This window comes from Canis lupus, chromosome 29 (assembly GCF_011100685.1).
Source record: "Canis lupus familiaris isolate Mischka breed German Shepherd chromosome 29, alternate assembly UU_Cfam_GSD_1.0, whole genome shotgun sequence".
Classification (NCBI taxonomy): domain Eukaryota; kingdom Metazoa; phylum Chordata; class Mammalia; order Carnivora; family Canidae; genus Canis; species Canis lupus.
Window position 1 is genome coordinate 25,537,993 of NC_049250.1, and position 24,642 is coordinate 25,562,634.

Consider the following 24,642-nt stretch of genomic DNA (forward strand, 5'->3'; position numbering starts at 1 on the left):
TATGCCCCAGTTACAATAAGTGGCGTCATCAAGCCTTTGATCAAAATGTGACATTTTTCTGTCTCCTACTTAAATTCTAAGTGACTTATTCTTCTCCCTGAATCTTACCAATTTTACCTAACACCAGACTGCAAGATGCCTTTGCATCCTTTCCTGTTTGCCTGCTTGTTCAGACTTCTAATTGCATATAGCTGCTCCCCATTGATGATTATGTTCCACTTTTAGGAGTAGCTGCTCTATACGGGGATCTTCCTGCCATTAATTGCCTGCCTGACTGCTTGGATTTCTCTATCTGCTGCAATTCTCTAACATACCACATGTGGATTCAGGATTACCTCCTTTTCCTACTTTGGGGTCCATCCCCAGTTGCCTTCTCTGAAATTCAGGTTGCCAAGTTCTACTGTCTGACCCCCTGTGTACTCTCATTCTTTGATTATGGGAGATAAGTAGAGAAATGTGGGCTAAGGAACTGGAAACCTGGCAGCCATAAGAAATCTTAACTTTGGAGCTGTCCTCGGTAGATTTTTCCATCTTCTGTTCCTTTCTAATTGTATGGAGGGAGAGATTTGTGAAATCTTGATTAATTTGAGCTAGTCAGCTCACAGGTAGTGATTTTAGCAGCTATTTGAGTTTATCCACATGTCAGTAGCTGTAATTGCAAACTTCTTTCTTGTTAATTCCTGGAGTTGCCTCTTTTCTTCCCCTGCTGTGAAATTTTGTCCCTCTCAAAAAGAGAACATTTTCTTTTTTTTCTGATGTGCAAAGCATACTCATTAATTTCTCACTTAGTGATGATTCATTAATCATGGGAGGGCATGTGAGCTGCAGTAAAAGCAACTCCTTTAATTTAATTTAATTTACAAACATTTATTGAGTGTTTAATGTGCAGAGCAAAGCGCTAAGCATCAGACCCAAAGAGACCCAGTTTGGGTGATATGTAAATTATTTTTTTCATTGGGATAAGTGTTTAATAAACTTTTCTGAATCACATCTAATTAGTATGGACTTTATTATGGTTCTAAGTTAGAGAGTAAACTATAGCATAAACTATTTAGTAATAAACAAACATATTTGGATCATTTCCATGGAGAATTATTAACTTTCATTTAGATAGATTACCTACAATTCATATTCTCATGAAAACAATGCCAAATCAAAAATTAATCCTGCAAAGTACCACTGGTTATGTTTTCTTTTTGTACTCTCTTCTCTGTCAATTCCACTAGGTAGGAATAACACAGGGTAAGAATCAGGAAAATGGTTATAGAAGGAATGCTAGTTGAGTAAAACTAGGATAGAGTTTGTAAGAGTCATTTTAATTTAATTGTATCCTTAGGTTATAGAATCATGGAACATTGGAATGAAGACCAAAGGATTAAGTTCATATCGATCATTAGATAAGGAGGCTCTCACCAAAGGGAAAAAATGTGATTTGCTCAAGATTTACCAACTAGTTGGAGTTAGAAACTAGTTTTTGATTTAGGTCCGTAGCCATGACCTCTTGAATAGTAAGAAACAGAAAATAATTCAGATTTGGAAAATTAATTGTTCATGGCATTAATAAGTGGGCAGATTGCATTAATGCCTGCTCTGTGGGTACCTGTGGCTTTAGTTTAATTGAATTGTCTCTCTTTCTTTATTTTCAGAATCAGCTTCCCTCTTTGGTGGCCACTTTTCCTCCTATGGGAATAGTCCTCATTCATGCTACTGGTAAAGATATTCCTAAGTAGCCACAGAACCATGTGTTCCTGGCTTGTCAACTTAATGAAAAACCTGAAAACAAAGCTATTTCTTGTTGTTTGTATATCACGTAGGTCATTTGGTCAAAATGTTTAGGGAATCATGAATGGCCAGGCATGGCTTACATGTCCACTCTCTTTGACCAGGGAAGCCCATCTACTACCAGAATAAGGGCGATGTTGGGAAAGTGTTCTGGATGGATAAAAACAATGACTTTGTAGCCCACTCCATCAGAAAAAAATCTAAAGGGAACTTTTTAAAGGCTCATATAATTAAAAGAAAATGGATATAGTTGAAACTTGATTTTATAATTTTGGAGTATTGCAAGAAATGAGGAGATACTGATTAGGACGTTGCTACATTAGATCTTATTGCAAACATTTAATAATTTTTTTTAACATTGAATAATTTTTATCAGCATAGTGTACTCTCCTCTTCCATAACTCTCCTGATGCAGACATATCCATGATTAATTAGCAAGCCCAACTTTTACATTCTCTCTTCATCCTACTTAATGTCATCTGTAATACTCCAGGTAAACAGTAGAGAAAATTCTTATGGGAAATAGTTCAGGGACCCTTATTGTTTATATTGTTTGATTCTTTGATAATGCTTATCTTTATTATATTACAACGAATAGTGATGAGTTAAGTGATAGATAACTTATTTAGGACATTGCCACGTATGTAAAAAGTGCTTTTTTAAAAAATAAAATATTTTTGAAAGTTTATCATTCTGAATATAATTATTTTTGTGCCTATACATTATCAAATTCAGTCATTGTGGCTCAATGTGCTCGTTGAACATTTAGGAAGTTTTTTCTGAATGAGCTGGCAACTAAATGACTACATGAAAACAGAAACAGATTGGGAATCCCTGGGTGGCTCAGAGGTTTAAAGCCTGCCTTCAGCCCAGGGAGTGATCCTGGAGTCCAGGGATTGAGTCCCGCGTGGGACTCCCTGTATGGAGCCTGCTTCTCCTCTGCCTGTGTCTCTGCCTCTCTCTCTCTCTCTGTGTCTCTTGTGAATAAATAAATAAAATCTTAAGAAAAAAGAAAACAGAAACAGATACTCAAATTCATAAACAAACATCTGACCTCCAAGCAAAGGGAGTTAACCACTCTTAGTTTTTACTTTTAATCTTAATTCGTTCGCTATGACGTAGATGTGATTACTATTTAAACGATAAAGTAATTAGCTCAGTATAATATTAAGAATGGAGGCTTTGTCAGTATATATTTTATTCATAGCCCTGGTTCTTACTAATTTATTTAACCTTGCTAAGACTTAGTTTCATTATTGGAAAAGCAGTGATAATAATTGAAACAAACCCATTCCTGGCAAATAGCAAACACTGCATTTGTCTGATTGCAAATGCCTAGGTTTTATCTTCTATCCGCATTGGGTATATCTCAGGCTGGAGTGTGCCGCCACTCTTTACCATACACACACACACGCACACGTGCACACGTGCACATAACATACACACGTACATGCACACACACAAGGGGATGTGACAATTTGTCATAAGTGAGAAGTCAAAAGATAAATAAGGCACATCATTCTCCAGCACCAATTTTATTAAAAAATATCTGGGTGGGTGAAAAGTTAAAGAATTTAACTAGTAAATAATTTGCAATATTTTGAAAGTTGGAAGAAGCATACAGGTAGATAGGTTATGACTTCCTATTTCCCTTTACCCAGTTGCTTCCATTAATTTAGGTATTTCAAACAGATCTTAGACTCTTAATTCCTTGAGCACTTTATTTCCAGTTAACCTTCACTCTTATTTTATCATGGTGATCTCACTCCATGGAAATTCTATGAGTCTGGAAGAATTTTGAATTTTTCTACTTCTGAAAGTCTAGTCATACTATCACATTCTCACCACTGTCTCTGTTTCCTGACTCACTCATTGGGAACTCTGTGTCTAGAAATCTCTTGTTTCACCCTGTTAGACTCCCTTCTTTACCGCCTATGGCTTACGCTTATTTTCTATCAGAGTAGACACTGTCAATATCCCCAATTCTCTTCTGCTATTATCCGTTACTCTCTGTGTGCTGTGACCTTCAATCTCTCTCCATCTCCCCAAACTCTATACTCCAACAGAACTAAAAGTATTGGAAGTTCCCTGAATGTGCCCTGCTGTTATGGGTTTTTGTTCCTTTGCTTGTGACACTCTCTACTAGAAATACCTGTCATACAAAGATACATTTAATTTTAAAATCTTTCTGGGAAAAGTCTCTCTGAAAGCTTTTATGATCACCCCTCCCACCCTGAATAAATATATTACACACTCATTTGGTGCCCCACAGTGTCCTATAACCATTACATCAAGACACACATTATACTTATTTCCACTTATGTGATTTTTAAAAATGATTTTATTTATTTGAGAGAGAGAGAGAGAGAGAGCACAAGTGGGGAGGAGAGGGAGAAGCAGGCTCCCCCCCTTGAGCAGGGAGACCCATTTGGGGCTCAGTTCTAGGACCCTGAGGTCATGACCTGAACCAAAAGCTGACGCTTAACCAACTGAGCCATCCAGGCACCCCTCCACTAATGTGATTTTCATATCCACCTTCAATGGCTACTTCGTTTCTGTATGCTCACCTTCAGTGTAGTGCCTAACATATAGTAGGCAATTAATTAATATTTATCAGATGAATTTATTAAATGAATTAAGCAAGAGGAAGTAATATCTCTCTAGAAAAATTAAAGTTTTAATTTTTCCAGTAGTAAGGCACATACAACCCTCATCCCGTCTCCCCATCTTTTTCTCTAGCTACTGGGAAGGAGAGGGTCAAGTATGAGGAGAACAAAAGTTACTAGCTATACTAGCCCTCATTGTTGGTATATGTGAAGTATTTATGTTCCTCTACCTAGAGTTTACATTATTAACTTTAGATTATATGAGTTTTAAAAATAAGTTGTGTGTTTATTATGTGTGCATGTAGAAAGAGGTGGATAAATTATTTCAACAGGTACTATTTCAGAAAATAACAATATCTTCTCTTTCTTGACAATTTTAATACTTATCAGTATATCAGATTATCAAAGTTTTCTAATGTGCTACAAAGTAACTAAGATTACCACTTTGCATAATTCATGGTTACTGATATTGACATTATTAATATATTTTGGATAACTAATAGTAGTATGCTGGTAAATGTTTAATAACCAACTCTCTGGGGAAAAAACGTTCTGATTTTAATATTTGCCAGTTCCCTCATGTAAATGCTCCCACCACAACGTGGGGTTGCTGAACACAAAGTTATTGGAGCAGAAGTGCACAGCTGGCTCTTGCGAGCTATACAAATTAGCTCTAGCACATCATTGTCAAATCACGTCCTGTAGATTTCCAGGAGAAGCTTAATAGTTTGACTTAGATATTTACTTTAATAAAATGGTATAAGGAACCATTATAATATGAGGCAGATTACTTTTAACAGCTATACTCTCGTTTCCTCTCTCTGAATTGCCTCAAGTAATTAGAAGCAATAGAATTCAAGATTATTTGCTTATTGCTAATTAGGCCTGAGAGTGTAATAATTTTCTAAGAAGAATGTTAAAATTTCCAAATGCAGGATGGCTTTAACCATCTATTCTGTTTTTGGGCTGCTTGGGTATAGCTCTTCAATTGTGGCCCATATTCCGTATTCCTTGGTAGGTCTCAGAAAAGGAGGAAGATATCAGTTTCTGCGCATGTTCTGTTTAAACGTACATCTATAATTGACAAAGTATAGTCAATAAAGTATTAGAACTTACTTAACTTTCTTCAACTTTTTGGGACTTTTCCAGATGTCATAGACTTGTTCGTAAAGATCAAGTCTCTGAAGAGAGTTGTACAAAGGCTTTGCTTAGATAGAATAAGACATTTCTTCATCTGTAAATTGGAGACAGCATAATATTGTGGATACAACCTTGATTTTATGGTCAATATCAATGATATAAAAAATGCCCCCTGCTTAAATAAGCAATATTTTAGTTAATATAAGTAAAAATGTTTGCAAAGTCCCTTGTTACTTAAGCTAAGTTTATTTGAATGTTTTAAAATATTCAAATAGTTGTAGTTGCATCTTTTACATAATATTTAAGGTCTTTAGAATTTCTCAGAGTGATATGCAAGCAAATGTATGACTGTGAGAAATGTTTCAGTCAAATAAAACCTAGAGTCTTTCTGAGCCATTGAAGTTTATATATAAATATTTGTATTGTTGTGAGTTTTCTAGAAGGGATTGTATTCCAGAACATTCTAGTCTCATCAATCCTGAAAATATTTCTACAATAAGAAACTTGTTACTTATCTGTAGACTTCTTTTCCAAAGTGTGTACCAGAGAACACAAGTCTCATGAGATGCTCCTTGGAAGAAAAGGTGGGGGAGGTTATACAATCAAGTATGGACAATGTTATATGCATTATGCCTCATCCCTCCTTTAAAGAGAAAATGCTAATAAGAATATTAAGGACTCGGGATCCCTGGGTGGCGCAGCGGTTTGGCGCCTGCCTTTGGCCCAGGGCGCGATCCTGGAGACCCGGGATCGAATCCCACATCGGGCTCCCGGTGCATGGAGCCTGCTTCTCCCTCTGCCTGTGTCTCTGCCTCTCTCTCTCTCTGTGACTATCATGAATAAATAAATAAAATCTTAAAAAAAAAAAAAAAAAGAATATTAAGGACTCTGAGAAGTCCCTCAGGAAAAAAATCTTTTTTTTTTTTTTTTTTTTTAGGAAAAAAATCTTTAAAATTTGTTTTAAAGAATTTCCCAGTTATATTGACCATGGATCCTCTTTTTTAAAATATTTTATTTATTTATTCATGAGAGACACACAGAGAGAGAGAGAGAGAGAGAGAGGCAGAGACACAGGCAGAGGGAGAAGCAGGCTCCATGCAGGGAGCCCAATGTGGAACTCGATCCCGGGTCTCCAGGATCAGGCCCTGGGCTGAAGGCAGGCGCTAAACCCCTGAGCCACCCGGGCTGCCCGGATCCTCTTTTTATATTATTCCATTAATACCTTGAAACACACTTTTGGAAATATCTCCTTTATAAAAACCATTTTGAAAAAATATTGAATTTTGACTTTTCAGATCAATATTATACAATATATAGCCAACTTAAAAATTCAGGAACACATTTCTCAATTTTCTAAAGAATTGAAAATAACCAAAATCAACTGAGAAGACATAGATATACTAAATAAAACAATTGACCACGGAAGGAATTCATTATGTTGTTCAATAGGACCTTGCCTGCAAAAATATAAAAAAATTTCATGGATGAGTGTTTTCAAACCTTCAAAGAACAGGTAATTCCTATGCAATTTAAATTGTTTCAGGCATAGGAAATAAAGAAAGCATTCCAATTCTTAAAAAATAAACCCAAACTAATATGGCATTAACTCTAAAATCTGACAAAGACACCACAAAAGAGAAAATGGGTAAATCATCTCACTTATGAATATTAATGTAAAACAGTAAATAAAATCCAGAAAATAAAATCCACGCTACACTAAAAGAAAAACATGCCATGACCAAGTGGGGTTTATTTCAGGAATGCAAAACTATTTAACGATATGAAATCTTGTAGTACAATTGAGTGCAGGTCAAAGAAGAAAAATATGTTATAAAATAGGAAAAGAATGATACATCTGTAAGTAAAATTGTATATATTTCTTAAACTAGTTGCTAGCACCCTTCTTAGCAGTGAAACACTTTAAATATCTCCACTAAAGTTAGGAATAACTTTATAGTAATGTGCCTACTTTCCCCATTATTATCTAATTTTTTTGAAATACAATAGACAAATTAGACAAAGGAGTGAAATAATGATTATATACATAGAAAAAAAGGGGCAACATTATCATTATTTATAGATGTTATGACTGCATAATTGAAAGAACCAAGAGCATCAATAGGAAAAAGTACTATTAGAAACAATAGAAGAATATAGTAGTAGTGTGACTGGTCATGAAATATATAAAACAGCTTTGATGAAACTGTAAGCAAAAATGTGATATAGGGGAAAGTATTCTAATTACAATTGCAAATAATAAAAAAGTAACAATAAACCAAATATATCAGAATAAATGTAATAAGAAATAGGCAGTTCCTAAATGAAGAATGCAATTTGAATAAGTGGATAATGTGTACCTCATTCTGGACAACGATATATAGTATTACAGCTGTGACAAAATTATTCTCATTAACTATATATTAATTGTATTTCTGATTAAAATCACAACAGAATGATCTTGATGATAACCCATGAGAGAACTGGCAATATATTTTTGTATTTTTCAAATTTCTACCATAAGTAATACGGTGGAAAATAACATGAGCTGAGTAACAAAATATCCCTAAGATCTCACTGGCTTAATATAATAGAAATTTTATATCTCATGTAAGTCATGGTCCAGTGGATAAACCTTGACAGATATGCCTCTTTGTGATCATTCAGGGATCGAGGCTCCACCTCCATTAAAGTCCTCCAAGCTCAGTCCATTAGTGTTGCTTCCTAACATCTTTGCCCATAAACATGCATCATCCTCCCACCAGATCTCAGGCACATGATCTCACTTAACTGTTTGTGGAGCTAGGAAATGAAATCTAGCTGTGTACACTGGAAGAACATGAATAGAGCTATCTAGCAACAATGTTATAATTAGAAACAAAAAAGGCAGATTCTATATATATACAATGTGCATCACTGTCTTAAAGAAAAACTAACAATAATATTAACTAAGGTGTATCAATGCTTTTTAAGACATAAATAGGTTTCCCCCTGGTAGATCTAATTGCTTTTAACTTAATGTATGGAAACATGCCTTAGCATTTGCACACAGCTGGGCTAATTGGAGGAGCTACGCGGGTGGATTTTCTAGTAGTTGTCAGTGTTTTATCCTATATAGGAAGCAAAACTTTACTGCAAGTTTATGTGAGCTTGGTGCTTGCCCATACATCTGGAACTAGGCAGATGGAACTCAATCTGGCGAGTGTATGGTACTGAAGACATCTTGAGAGCATGGGTATCTTTCAGCAATTACAGTCTGTGAACACTGATTTTATGTCGTATACACTACAAGCTGGGAAAAGTATAAGGAGGTGTTTCTTATACATGTGTGTTAACTGTAGCCACTTTGTAGTATTTTTCTGAGAATCAATTACCATGATATATACATTACCTCTTTATATAAAATATTATGTAAAATTTGGCAGATCTTTATTTTTTTTCCTTAAATATAAACTGAGTACCTATAGCACCAGACACTGTTCAAAACACTGGGGACAGTGCATTGCTGAAAATGGACACACTGTCTGCATTCAAAGAGCTTCTGGTTGGAGGTAGATGGCAAACGGGACAGAAAATAAACATAAACAAGTAGATAAGATAATTTCAGACAGGTATAAGTGCTATGAATGACATTAAACAGACTAATGAGCTAGAGACTTCTAGGGGGCAGGGGCTGATGATATTTGCTAGGCAGGCAGGATATATTTGTAGAGCAACACTTGACATAACGATGCACGATGAGAGTGGCATGTTATGCACAAAACACTCGATACTCGTTTGCTGAATGGATGAATGCATTTGCTTACTTATTTTTTGGTTCATCTTTAAATTCATTTTATGCCAAAAGTAGAATATTTTCAACAGCTTAAATCACTCTAAGTCTATATACAAAGGATTTTCATGATCGAATCAAGTTGTATGTTTGGACATCAGGCAGAATGAGAGCTCAATCTGTCAGCTTTTTAAATGAATGAGACATTAAAAAAAAAAAGAATTTCATCATAAATAGAGCACTTAAAATTAGCCACAGATGTCAGTGCTGTGGCTTCTACTTCTGGCCACCTTCTCCCAGTCTGACTGCTTCAGTCCCCTCCCTGTTCTCTTCTTTTCCAACACTATTGTGTTATCATTCTTACTGACCTCATCCATGTAATGCCCCCTTCTGCACTGACAAACAACTATACCTTTCCCTCATCTATAAATTTGGACTAATAACTCCTTCCTAGTCACTCAGAGCACCAATATAAGGATCATTTTTCATGATTTATGTGAAAATATTATATTATCATAAGGTATTATTTTATCTTTCTCTAAGTTTATAGAAGATTTTAATGCACAGTGCCCTAATTTATAAAATGGGTGTGTTGGCAGTCTTCACTGTTTCCTTCATAGGAAACAATGGCACTGCTGGTTAATTCAGAGCATATCTAACATTAAATAAAAACTATTTGCTAGCATTCCTTTAAAATGTAGTTTGTGAGTGAATACAAGGAATAATTATCAGATTTTTGTCCCCCTCCTCAGCTGATTGTCATCACTTTGGCTGACTGTGTCTTCCATGGAAATATTTTAGAAATTTTTGATGATTATCATCCACTTCATGAATATGAATTACTGGGGTTGAAAAGATAACAGAGCAAATAAAAGCAAACACCCCCCCACACACACAAGCCGCTGAAGAAGCTTGTTTTTGTAAGACAAATTCTCTGAGAGGAGGAAATAAGCCAACTGAAGAGTGCCCCGAAATGTTGTCCCATATATAGCTTACATAACTTGATTTTAGAGATAAAACATTCCACAAGTTGAATGATAAGAATCTTGGCTACCCTCAAAAGCCTTTGTAAAGATATTATTGGCTTAGTGTTTAATATACTGTACAGTGCATTTCAATCAGGTAACATGAAGTTACTTTTGGTAAAGTATTTTTGGCAGAGCTAATGGCAACTTTGTTTAGGCAAAACTAACGAACTCCCAACTCCAGTCTCAATTATACTAGAAATCACTGTGCTTTCCTACTAAAATCTATTTCCAAGACCCATTGCTGAAAGAGTCTACCACAGATAGGAAGCTCTTAGCCAAAATTAAGCTCTATGTCAAACATTAATAATATGGACTTTTTTAAAACTAGGACTTCTTATTTCCTAAAAAATGAGACTGTACTCATTTCCATTCTTTCCAACTGGGTGTCAGTTTTGGGCCTGTAAGCACAAATTCAGGCCAATTCCTGGATGTGCTGTCTGTAGAGTACCTGTGTGTCAACAGTCCTCTGGAATAGTGGTTCAGTTTCCCCAGAAGAAGCATTCTTTTTAGGAAGAAAATTTATGTTGATGATTTTCAAATTATTGGAACTCCTCAGGCAATTTTCCAGCTGGCCAATCCCTATACACTGACTTCAGAAGTGCCAATTTTGGATTTTTGGCAGTTGCTAGCATGACCTGGTCAACTTCAAGAGGCAGCTCAGGGAGAGATTTCAGCATCTACATTTTAACACAATTACCAGTTTGCTTCTGGATGAGATCCAGCACTATATTTTTAATATATGAGGCTCAATATCTCCTTAAAATCACTTTCTCTTTATGTTCTACTTGTAAGAAACTGAAGAGGCTCTAAGTTAGGAGAAATCTGAAACAAAGTGTTCTTTGATTTATGAATTCTAAAAATAATTTCTCTGATTGTCTGACATACTTCTTTACTCTAGGAGGTTTAAATGTTCTTTATTCAGGCTGTTAATTGTGGACTTAGTAATATTCAATGTTTAGAATTTTGAAGGTAGTTATTATTATAGATTATTTCCATATATTTATAGAAAATATGGAATAAAGCTTAAATATCTACTAATTTTAAAAAATGTTAATTCATATTAAATATTTCCATTCATTGGGTGATCATTTTATATCCTTAGTGGAGTTATTTTATTTACAGATGCAGAGTAATAATAATGATTATCTTTAAACTCTTAAGCAGTCTATAAATACTGTTGTAAAGGAATGAGACTTAGTGTTCCTGGAAGAGAAGTGTGGTTTTTGTTTTGTTTTGTTTTGTTTTTTATAGTCCTACATGGAAGCACTGTTCCTTTGCTTTGAAATACACACACACACACACACACACACACATACAACCAAATTTTCGTAATGCATATCCCACCTCTGGGAACAGTAAATGTTTATTATTAGCAATGATAGAATGTAGGTGGGCTTGAAATAGTCAAAATTGCTGGGGAATAGTTTACTTATATCAAAGAAAAAGGAGACAATCTATTCAAGACTTGGTTTTTATAGCTGCAAAATGCAACTTATATGATAATTATGAGTATTAATCAAGCACAGTCCCTAGTACTTAGTAAATATTGAATAAATGGCAACACCTGTGAGGACCAATATGGGTTTTGGGGTCCAATTGTCCTGGGTTTGAATTCTGACTCTATCATTTACCAGCTGTATGATGATTGGGCAAATTAATGTACTGGACCTCATTTTCCATCTAGTGTTAGGTGAATAAATGAAGTAAAGTATATAAAATGTGTAGCCCAGATGTCAATAAATGTTGCTTTTATGATTAATAAAACATCATCAGTTTGAGGATTCCCCAGTGACAGAATTGGGTGGCACCAGCTGGTTCAGCACTTTTCAATTTGCCTCCTATGGTGCTTGATTATTGGATGGACACTCTCTCTGCTTTATTTGTTTATGGGCATGTAAAATATATTGCTTTTCCACATGAATTTTCATTTTGAGAAAGAGTTGTGTTGCTAAGAGAAGCTTGAAAAACATCCACTTGGTCCAACGTCATTAATTTACAGATGTAGTAATTGAAGCTCAGGAAAGTTAATAACAAAGTAGTGAGGACTGGACTGCAGGTCAGCAGAACCCCAGCTCCATGTTACACAGTATTTCCAGCCTTTCTTTTCCAGTTGCATCTTAGTTTTCACTTTCATTAAATGACTTCAGGAACTGAGACAACATTGGCAATTTTTTTCTTGAACTACATGCTAATCAAGGAGAAGTTTCTCTAAAAATGCTTTTAAAGAATTACTAAAAAAGAAATGAGGGAAAATTAGCATTCCTAGGTGTCCTAGTCTGGGTTCTTCAGAGAAATAGAACCAATAGGAGATATATAGCTCACTCTATCCATTTATCTCCCATTTAGATTTATTATAAGGAACTGGCTCATGTTCTCATGGAGGCTAAGAAGTCTCAGTCTCAGCTGACTATAGAGTCAGCTCTCTCTCTCTATATATATATTGTATATATATATATTTTTTTACCTAGTGTGATATATATGTATATACATAAAATTTTATTTTATTTTATTTTATGTTATTTTATAAGAGTTTATTTTACAAAGAAAAAGAGCTTAGCTGGCATGTGCAGGACTGGGATGGGAGGGCAGTGGAGGTGGAGAGTGAGAGGGAAAGACTCTCAAGCAGATCCTACACTGAGCTTAGAGCCCCATGTGCAGCTGGATCCCATGACATGATATCATGACCTGAGCAGAAACCAAGATTTGGATGCCCTGAACCACCCAGGCCCCCCTAGGTAAAATATATTTTTATCACTGATTCCAAATATACATTTTTAAGATGTACATATATTCTCAAATAAAAACATTCATTCTCAATAAATACACATTTTCCTTTATATATAAAAGTTTAGTTTTTTCATAAGTCTAAAATAAGTCTCTACATAGTCTAATGTGTTTTTTTACCATAATATATAACACTTATATATCATTTTTTGAATCTTTTTGTTTTATGATAATTGTTTAAGTAGCTTATCTAGCAACTTGGTCAGTGGGCATTATTTTATTATATATATGATCATTTTTGTTGTGATATTAGCTCACGGTATTTGATAGTAGTTCACCTAATTTCAAATATCTTTCTCTTAACTCTTGAGTTTCCCTTAAATCTTCTTGGTATACACCAAATATCCTGAGGTAAAGAAATCAAGTAAAAAAAAGAAAGAAAGAAAGAAAGAAAGAAAGAAATCAAGTAACCCATATGGCTTTATTTTGAATTCAGAAGAAAAATAACATCATGACAATTATAAGAAATGAAATAATGGAAAAGATTTTCTGTGAACAAAACAGAAAAGTGTTAGATCAGATTATTTGTTTGCAATATCCAACTCCTTAAGATTATTATACTGTCCCTTGGCAGAGCAATACTTCTTTCTATTCTGCAATTTGATGGAATTGTATGAACTTTATAAAATTATAAAAACAATTAGAAAATATGTCATTCAATTGTACATTGATGATATTTGTTAGCATATTCCATCCCATAGTTGATATAGTCTGACACCTATTTATTAAGATGTATGTAAAATTTCCCCAAACATTGAAAAGTAGCATATTAATGGATGCATTTCTATCATTAAAATATCAGTTTTAGTAACTGTCTAAATATTGAAATTATTACTCAATTAAAAATCCACTGAACCTATGTTATATTTCTATTTGAGCAAATTATCATTAATTTCTACTTCACCAATTCAGCATTTTTGTTTATTTGGCTGGGAGTTGGATGAAGTTCCCAATGCTAGATCACAACAATCACGTCCTGACAGAAACATTAAGCTACTTAATGGAACAAATTTGAGATAATTTGGAAATTCTTTTTTATTTATAATTTTGCTTAGAATGGTCACCAATAGGCTCTCTTCCTTGATTTCCTTGAACCTTTAGCATTGCTAAACACTCTCTCTCTCTCTCTCTCTCTTTTAAAGATTATTTATTTATTTATTCATGAGAGACACACACAGAGAGAGGCAGAGACACAGGCAGAGGGAGAAGCAGGCTCGGTGCAGGGAGCCCGACGTGGGACTTGATCCCGGGTCTCCAGGATCACGCCCTGGCCTGAAGGTGGCACTAAACCACTGGGCCACCAGCGCTGCCCTCTTTCTTAAACATTCGCCTGTTCTGGATTCCATGGCCTCACATTCTCTGTGGCAACATTAAAACTCCACTCTTAGGTCCCAACAGGAATACTCACAACCAAGTGAAGACTGTCTTACTGTGTCTCATCTTCACCATTTTACTTCTTTGATTATGATTTTTACAGTTTGATCACATGGTAGTTGACTTTTAGATTGATCGTAAAAACTTTGTTATGAACTGCCTCAGATGTTAAGTAGCCTCACAACATGGCTTGAAAGCTGTCAAGGTATATATTTCTTCCTTTTTTATTCCTTCTTGGGGTGCTCTGCTCACTGTTGGCTCTATTTCCTGTTTCATAAACTTGACTAATGTACTTCTTATTTATTCTCCTTTTTCATCATATCACTGTGGCGCACAGTTTCACTTGCTTCTTTACAGCTGAATCCATACCAGCTTTCGTCTCTCTGCTGAGCTGTCAAGTGATATTTAAAACCATTTGCCTGACTTTTTTTTTTTGGGGGGGGGGTGTTCTACCCTCACCTTAAATGAACAAGGTTCAACTACTTCCCATTCCTTTATCTATATTCTCTAAATATCTACTTATAGATATATCTATATTCTATATCATTGCCAATGACAACAGGATTTTCTTTGTAATCTCTCTAAAATGTCCTCTTGTTCCACATTAAAGCTGTTACTAGGTTGCTACTTTTATAATTTTTCTTAGATACATCAGTTCCTAACAGTCCTTGCTTATTTCACCTCATCCATTGACTGTTAATTCTAATTCAGCAGCAAACATGCCAACTCTAGTCTCTCTTTTCTAATTGCTTTTGCTTTTTGCTTTGTGCACTTTTGGTTGCTGAAGGCAACCACCACCCAAAGCCAACTATCTATTCTCCTTCTGACGAATCATCAGAAGTCAATGGTAGCTAACGCTACCTTATAATGCCTACGTCATTGCCATCCCTTCACCTCACCATAGGCATATTATCATTCCCATCTTCACAAGAAGAGGGGTGAGTACAGTAGTATAAAATATTTTGAGAGAGAGAGAGACCACATTCATGTAACTTTTATTATAGTATATTGCTATAATTTTTCTATTCTGGTTATTGTTAAAATCTTATGTGTCTATTTATAAACTAAACTTTATCATAGATACGTATGAATAGGAAACACAGTACATGTGTGGTTTGGTACTATCTGTGATTTCAGGCATTCACAGGGGTCTAGTACCATATTCCCGCAGGTAAGGAGGGACGACAGGCATACTTCGTTTCATTGTGCTTTGGTTTATTGTGCTTTGCAGATACTACAGTTTTTCTTTCTTTCTTTTTTTTTAGTTGAAGGTTTATGGTGACTCTGTGTCAAGCATGTCTATCAGCACCATGTTTCCTATAGCCTTTGTCTGCTTTGTGTGTCTGTGTTACATTTTGGTAATTTTCATAATATTTCAAACTTTTTCATTATTATTATATCTGTAATAGTGGTCTTTGATCAGTGATTATGATTCACTGAAGGCTCAGATGGTAGTTGGCATTTTTAGTAATAAATTTTTTTAAAGATTTTATTTATTTATTCATGAGATATGCACAGAGAGAGGCAGAGACACAGGCAGAGGGAGAAGCAGGCTCCCTAAGGGGAGCCTGATATGGGACTTGATGCCGGGACTCTTGGATCACCACCTGAGCTGAAGGCAGATGCTCAGCCACTCAGCCACGCCCAGGTGTCCCAATAAAGAAAATTCTAATTAGATATGTATTTTTTTTTGACATAAGCTATGGCACACCTAATAGACTACAGTATAGTGTAAACATAACTTTTATATGTACTGAGAAGCAAAAAAACTCATCTGACTTACTTTCTTGTGATATTTACTTTATTATTTGGAACCAAACCTGTAATATCTCTGAGGTGTGCCTATTGTTCAGCTAGATTTTCTTCCTAAAACATTGCTGTATGCTTATTACTGTATGGATCAGAACCACCAATGACTATCTCTGCCCAAGGGATTAGAGACCACACTCCTTATTCATCATTTAATATCTCATATATTCTAGCCTTACCCCAACTTTTCCTACATATTACACGCTACTCCCTCTTTCTAAACACAATAATTTATTTATAATGCCCCAATATGCCTTATACATTTTCTTGGCCTTTGCACAGAGTTTCTTTCATGTACAGATCATGTTCACCATTGATCTGAATTTTAGTCATTCTTTAGTTCAACTAAAGTTCCACCTCTTTTGTTTTTGAAACTCTAAAGAGCTTCAGTTACTCACTTGGCAAAGTTGTCAGTGCAAAATATGAATCTACATGGTTTTAGATGCATATATTCTTTCTTCTCAAAAATAATGTACATTTCTTGAGGGTAGTATCTTAAGAGTTTTGTATGTACATTGTCTTATAATTTGCATATAATTTGGGTTGATGTAATAGAGGAAACTGTTATATTTTAGTTTCATATTCTATTTTAGATCCAGATTTTATCCTAAAAACCATTATTTTTCAAAATTTTAATTTCTCTTTTCTAAAATACTATACAATGGTTCAGGATTGTATGCTGGAGTTTCCAGCTAGGGTAGTGTCAACTGGCGAAATACCAGTCCTTCCTCAATTTTTTCTGGTAAAAGTCTGTATCAGGAGTTTTATTATATGATTTTACCAGTGCAAAACTCTATATTAGAAATGTGAAACTCAAAGTCACATGGATATTCAATACTGCTTATTTTAACATTATCTTTATTAAATAGAATTAGTATTTTTGGGATGTCTTACTTAATAAAAAGCATTTTATTAAATAACTTAAGGGGATTTTGTTTTTTAAGAGCTCAAAGAAGTCAGCTGTATGATGTATGTAACAAAAATGATGATGTAATTTTTATTGCATTTTTAGAAATATAGTATTTAGAACAATTCTGTCAGGTTAAATACTTTCCCAGTTTCAGAGACGTTATTTTTAGGAACATTGGCAGAACATAAGAGATTTAGATGTGTGTACACGGTATGTTGAGAGGAGTCAAAACCATAACTTTGAGAAATTACTGAAAGTATTGGGGGTGTTATTTGGCTCAAAAAGAGAAATACTCATAGAAATATGATACATATTTTGAAGGATAATCTTATGGATAAAATGTCAACTTGTTTCCTATGATTTCCAAAGGTAGAACCAGAAACCCTGAGGTACAAAGGCATATTTTATCCCAGTATCAAAAATCACATTCTATGAAAGGGTCTGCAAGATGAAATAATATAATAGTAAACAGATACTTCCATGTTGTGGAAATATTTTAAAAATAAATGACTATTTCTTTATTTTTATTCATGTTTCACCTGCAAATAAATTATACATCTTTTATGGCAATTACCAGTTTCTACCTAGCTAAATAGTGTAACCAAATATTAAAAGTTGTGTGTGTGCCTGTGTGTATGCATGTGCATACACTTGTCTTGGAGGAAATCATTCTTTCTTAGAATTAGCTGGGATTCCAGAGATTAAGAACTATGTAATCCTTGCCAACTGGCTTGACCTCCATACATAACCTGGACAAGCTAAGATTTTGGGAAAGTAGTCATGCTACTGTTAATAATCAGCCATTTCTAATTTATTGGGTAGAGTTGGAGGAATGACAGAGGTTACCTTCAGAGAGAATTGTTCTTCAGTAGGGAAAAGGAGTAGGCTGTTTTACCTGAAACCAGTTGTACAACTTCAAGGTTTGTTTGTATTCCTGAAGTTGAGGGAACTGGTAGTGTCTGACTGTTCACAAGAGAATTTTAAAGGCAGAAGACTGTAGGTAGAGCATCTGATTGACAGCAAAGACAAAGAACACTGTTGTGCAAACTGTACCTTCATAGTTGTGGAGAGTTTATGTAAGTTTTTCCTGTGAGTTAAGAAGACACATGGGAGAGACATTTTGGGTAATCTTTGAAAAGGATTTCCTCCATGAAGTTCATTGTAGGGGTCATCAGAACAGACTACCAGAAGCCCTGGGGACCAAAAGTCCAAGTTTAAATTGCTGGAGGGAGGAGAGTCATTGTCTGCATCAGGGAAATTGTAATTGGAGATATCTGATGGGGTGATCTTTGAGAAACCCGTTAAACATTACAAAAGAAAGAGTCAAAGTTGGGCATACAAAGCCCAGAGTACATCAGTGTTATATAATGACAGTTCTGACCAGCCTACGAAGCCTAGAGAGGGTCATTTCTCCTTGTCCTTCTCTTCCCTGCATCTCATCTTGGGGGAACTAGATACTTGTGACTTGGGAGTGGGGTCAATAAAACATTTGGCTAGGTAAAGACCTCTCCCTTTGTAAACTTTCTGACCTGTGGTGGCACTAAGCTGGGTGAGGGAAAAAGTCAACTGTTGACAGTTCAGAATTTTGATTATTACACTGGATTGGACATTTTAACTACCAACATGAGACTGTTAATATGAAAAAGTGATGAGGGGACTATTAATTATCTAAGAATAAAAGGTATAAGACTTGCTTTAGGTGTCGTCAGTGGCAAGAAAAGAATTAGCCCACAGAGTTGTTTATTTATAATAAATAAACCTGGAATCTGAATTTATGAGATATGTCTCCATGAAGAATGTCATGTAAGCTATATAACTCTTCGAGATAAAAAATGAAAATATTTCGTTTTTTTAAATGCTCCGTGCTGTGTACTTGGGACCTCTTCCATTATTCCAGGCCAGAGATGTATGTTTGATGCAGGAAAGGACAGGAGGAGAAACCCTTACTCTGCAGGCTTCTCTCAGCTTTGTGTCTTGTGGTTGTTTAATCTCCTTGGAGTTATTAGTAAAACTTGAGACAATGTAAAATCTCTGATTCATGTGTGTTTCATTTCATAATTGGCTTTTATGGGTTATTTCAAAACTCATTTAATAATTAAACTGAACTTACTTTTATTTATCTGAAGATGAATGAATAGACTATGAAACTGCCTAGAATTTCATCCAGTTATAAGCCAGGAAAGTCAACAGTCCGGGAAAGCTGATGTGAATACGGAGGTGGGAGAGAATAAAGTTACTCTCTACCTATACCCTTCTGAGTCCAGGACGTTCACCAAGGCATCCACAATATTTATTTGTTTATATGTCTTTTATCCTCTTTTAGACTATAAGCTCTGTGATTACAACAGCCGCATCTTCATTTTTATGTTCTCAATTTCTATCACATTAAATTGAATATGGAAAAGTTTCAAGTATTGCATGGGGATTAGAGTAAATTCTTTCCAACCTTTATAATGGGCAATTCTATTAAATATTTACATTATTCAGTATTTAAGTATTCACATTTGGAGCCTATAGTTAAAAATTGCAATTTAACAAATATCATTCTCTTAAATATGCTTTTTTTTTTTTAATAATGAAAGGTTTCCAAGGGCCAGAATTGACTTATTTCAAGCAATACTTTTTTTTAATACTTTTTAAAACACAATATCAATGTAAGTATTTTGATAACTCCATGAAGTTAATTACTTATAACCAATCATGCAGATAATTTATATGGAAACATCATTATACTAGGAATTACTTGAATTCTGTTAGGAATATAATTTATTAGTTTTGTAATCTATGAAAAGTGTTCATTTTGACTAATTTTTGGCTCTCTGGATTATAGTAGTTGCCTTGCTTGTTTTCCAGATAGTTGTGTGCAATAAATTTAAATACATATTAAGTGTCTAATATGAGTCAGAATGGCAACTCTTCATTATCTCTGAAGATCTACTCCTATTCCTTTCTTTATTACTTTCCTACTTTCTACTCCCCTGTTTTTTAAAATTGGCTTTGTTAAGGCATAATTTACATACTAAAAATACACCCAATTTAAGTGTATAATTTGATACGTTTTTAATGAATGTATAGACAGCATATATACACCAGTGAAACAAACATCATAGTCAAGATACTGAACATTTCTGTCTCCCCAAAATGTTCCCTTGTAACACTTTGCAGTTCATTCCCAGTCCTTGCTTCTACCTTAGGCAACCATTGATTTTTGTTTTTCTGCCCTAGAACTTGCATATAAATGGAATCATAAAGAATGTACTCTTCTATCTGTAGCTTTTTTTCTCAGCATAGTATTTTTGAGATTAACCTTATGTTATTTTTTGTATAACAAGTCTATTAATTGCTGAGTAGTATTCCATTGTATGAATATACCACAATTTTTTATTCATTTGCCTGTTTACAAACTTTTGGGTTTTATTAGTTTTTAGCAATTATGAATAAGAGAACTAACAATCTTCATGTACAAATATTTTGTTGATATTTATAGTCACTTATTTTGTGTAAGGCCTAGGAGCAGAAGTTCTAGGTCTTATGGTAAACATACATATAACCTTATAAGAAACTGCCAGTTAATCCAAATGATTGCACATTTGTGATTCCCAACAGTAATATATGAGTTTCAGTGCTTCTCATTCCTGTCAATACAGTTGGTATTTTAATTTTTGCCATTCTAGTGGGAATGCATTGATACCTCATTTTGAGCTTAAGTCATTTTCTTCATAGTTAAAATATTTAGTATCTTTTTGTGTGTTTAATGTCCTTTTTATGTGATCTTTGATGAGGTATCTGTTAAAATCATTTACCTAATTTTTGCAGAGAGATAGGTTATTTCAGGAAGAGACCATATTGAACTGATGAGGAAACCAGTACACAGTGAAGATTTATACCTTGTTCATAGGTTTGTGGAAGGGGAAGGAAGTTAAAATTGAAGGCTTTCCCCCAATTTCAGTGCTTTTTATACCTTAGGAGGTTGATGACCATTGATGAAGAAGGAAATACTTTTTGATTTTAAAAGATAACACAGCAGAGCATTCAGAAGTGGAGATCCACAAATACAGTAACATAATAGGTGATGGTCATCATAGTAATAGAGTCAACAGGTAGAAGCATAGAGGGACTAACTCTTATTAGTAACCAAAATATAGAGTATACATGGACAGTGGTAACATGTGATTTCTTGGATAAGTCATGTTAAGTTTTTTGGTAAGAAAATGGTGGTATCCTCAAGTTATTTTTTACTCATGTTTAGCTATCAGTTGGAATTAAGTGGTAGGAAGATGTTTGCTTCTTGTTTTGTTTGTTTGTTTTAAATAGTTGTTGAAGTAATGTCAGTTAATTTTTGTGGACTATCTACACAAAATGCTTTTAAATTTTTGTGTTTTAAAGAAATCTTGTAAGAATAATGGTTGGAATAATAATTCCAGAGTTCATATATTTTAAAGATAGTTTTTAAAACACAAAAAAATCATTGTGTAGTAATTGGGAATATTTCCAAAAGCAATATAAAAATACATTACTTTCCCTATATTTACAAGCACTCATATAGGAAAATATATTAAACCAAATCTTTGGGGATTTAAGTAATATTATGTGTCGTATACTCCATGTTGGAATAAGTGTTTACAGACTTCTCTGTAGTGGACTTTGATTTTTCTTCTTGCACATATTGAAGCTTGCTTGATTGTGAATGTATATGTTAAGCTGGGAATTTGATTCATGCTTAACAGGGAGGTTTTATTTTTGATGGCCTTCCTTTTACCTCTTAGTTCACTAAATAATCCTCTGCTTCTAGACTACGTCACTTTACAAAGCCTGCTAACCTCAGGGTTGACAAGAGTTTTTATTTCTTCTTTACCAACCACATATACCTTACATGTTGGCATTTTAATGAGGTAACATACTGCTATGTTTTCAAGTGAGGGAAGGCAATTTCCTTTTTGGTGGGCGGTTTTCTTTTAAAGATCTGATTTAGTTTTTTAACTTGATTCAATTTTGAAAAGAATTATGACTCAACCCTTTTCATTTTATACATGAGGGATGATGACTGGAAAATTCAGTAGCAATTGCAATTATTTCTAGCTTTCAACAAGGAAGATCTTTACTTTTTGTACTGTCTTATTTGAACAATAGTTGTAGTTTAGGTTTTTTTTTTTTTAATTTCTTTCTCTAAATTAAGAAGATATATCATTCTTTTTGATATCAGTTTTACTTCAAAATTTGAACTATTTAAGAATCATTAGATTTAAGTAGAGTCATATGCTCAGCTTTCCATTGTTTAAAATGTTAGTACTCTCTCAGACTGTGAGCAGGAAGGTTTTTTGTACCACATTTTCACAGAGCAATTAGCCACTGATGACAATTTTAAAACTTGTATGCTTTGTAATATAGCAATTAAAGAAAACCATCTAATAGAACACTTAATTATACAAAATTAACTTGTAAAGGAAATACATTGCACTATTATCTGGAATATTTAAAAAATGTAAACCATCTGCCTAGAAGATTCTTGAGGGCAGGGACTCTGATGATCTGCCTTCTGTGTCAATTTCTAAGCAGGGCCTAACATATGGTAGGAGCTCACTAAATATTTTTTTAATATGTTAAATGTATTCCTAAGCATTTTATTCTTTTTGATATTATAAATGAAATTACTCTCGATTTCATTTTCAGGTTATTCATTGTATATATATAGAAATATAACTAATTTTTTAGTGTGTCGATCTTATATGCTGATTTTTACTATATCACTTAAAAGCTTTTCCCTTTATTCTTTCTTTTCTTAGATTCTCCTCCCATAAGAGAAAATTGTCATGAAAAAAATTTTAATTCATAAACAATAATTCAATAATTATTTATTAAAAATAGTGCATCCCTTCTTTTTTTATAATAAATTTATTTTTTATTGGTGTTCAATTTGCCAACATACAGAATAACACCCAGTGCTCATCCTGTCAAGTGCCCCCCTCAGTGCCCTTCACCCATTCACCCCATCCCCCGCCTTCCTCCCCTTCCACCACCCCTAGTTCATTTCCCAGAGTTAGGAGTCTTTATGTTCTGTCTCCCTTTCTGATATTTCCCACACATTTCTTCTCCCTTCCCTTATATTCCCTTTCACTATTATTTATATTACCCAAATGAAAGAGAACATATAATGTTTGTCCTTCTCCGATTGACTTATTTCACTCAGCATAATACCCTCCAGTTCCATCCACGTTGAAGCAAATGGTGGGTATTTGTCATTTCTAATGGTTGAGTAATATTCCATTGTATACATAAACCACATCTTCTTTAATGCATTCCTTCTTAACAGAATTATCAATGCAGAGAAGTGTAGGGTAAAACATATCAATCAGCACCCATGTTTAACTGTGAGACAAAATGTGTGTCTCGGGGAATATGTGTATTGATGTCTATTTAATTACAGAAAGATTTTTGTTTTACTAGATGACATTCTTCTCTGTGTAAATAAAAATAATTTTAAGTCAATTTTAATGCCTGTCTAGTAATCTATATACTATAATTTATTTAATATAGTATAATTTATTAGCTAAAATTAAGTTATTTAAAATCTATAGCTATTATAAATGAGACTAATATGAGCATTCTCCAGTGCATAACTTCGAGATAAACTTGCATAGTATCTCTAGGAGAGAACTCCCAGGAATGTGATTGCTGGGCCCAAGAAATACTTACCCACAATCAAATATTTATAATAATTTTACTCTCCCATCAATTTTACGTGAAAATTTAAATTTCCCCACATCCTAGCTAATACAACTTTAAAAAAATTTTTAAATTATTTCAACGGTGTCTTAATCATTTACAATCTTTTTATCAAAGTTGCCCACTACACCATTCTCCTTAATTGAAAGGAGAAAGAAAAGGAAAAACTAAATAGGTGATGATTTTCGTAAAACTAAAGATGTTATTTTTAAACTACAGAATTCAAAATTTTAAGAAACCTTAAGGTTCTTTTTCCATTTCAGATGTTAATGAAGAACTGTTTTCTACAGAAGCCCTGACAGATAGCTATCACCTCTTTAAGTGACTACTTCAATGGAAAAAAAAAAACAAAAAACAACAACAAAAAAATGATTAACCTCAGGCAAATAATTAGATATTTTAAAATGTTAGAATATTTTTTTTCTTGTCTTGAGCGGAAAAACTTGTCCTTTTGAAGTTTCTACTAAACGGATCAGATTTGTTTCTGAGGCAATGCAGAACACCTCCCACCCCCACCAACCCCATGCTTCTTTCACATTAGAGGTCCTTCTGTATGAGAAGTCATTTGTCATGTCTCTTGTTACCTATTTCTGGAAGTTTCTGGCATAGTTTTAAACTTAAGAAATTCAGTTTTTGTGGACTGCAGTTTGGTAAATTATCCCAAACCCTATTTTATTCCTTTTGCTATGTGTTGCTGGCTGGTTTCAGAATTTGGAT

At 34.2% G+C, this 24,642-nt stretch overlaps 1 long non-coding RNA gene across 5 annotated transcripts in view; it reads left to right on the forward strand.

Annotated features, from left to right (window-relative positions):
• Window positions 1-24,642, forward strand: part of LOC111093254 — a 90,911-nt gene that overhangs the window by 19,870 nt on the left and 46,399 nt on the right. For all 5 annotated transcript variants that reach the window (XR_005381102.1, XR_005381103.1, XR_005381104.1 and 2 more), the window contains exon 3: window positions 1,647-1,710. This is a non-coding gene — a long non-coding RNA (uncharacterized LOC111093254). The remainder of the gene's footprint in view (window positions 1-1,646; window positions 1,711-24,642) is intronic.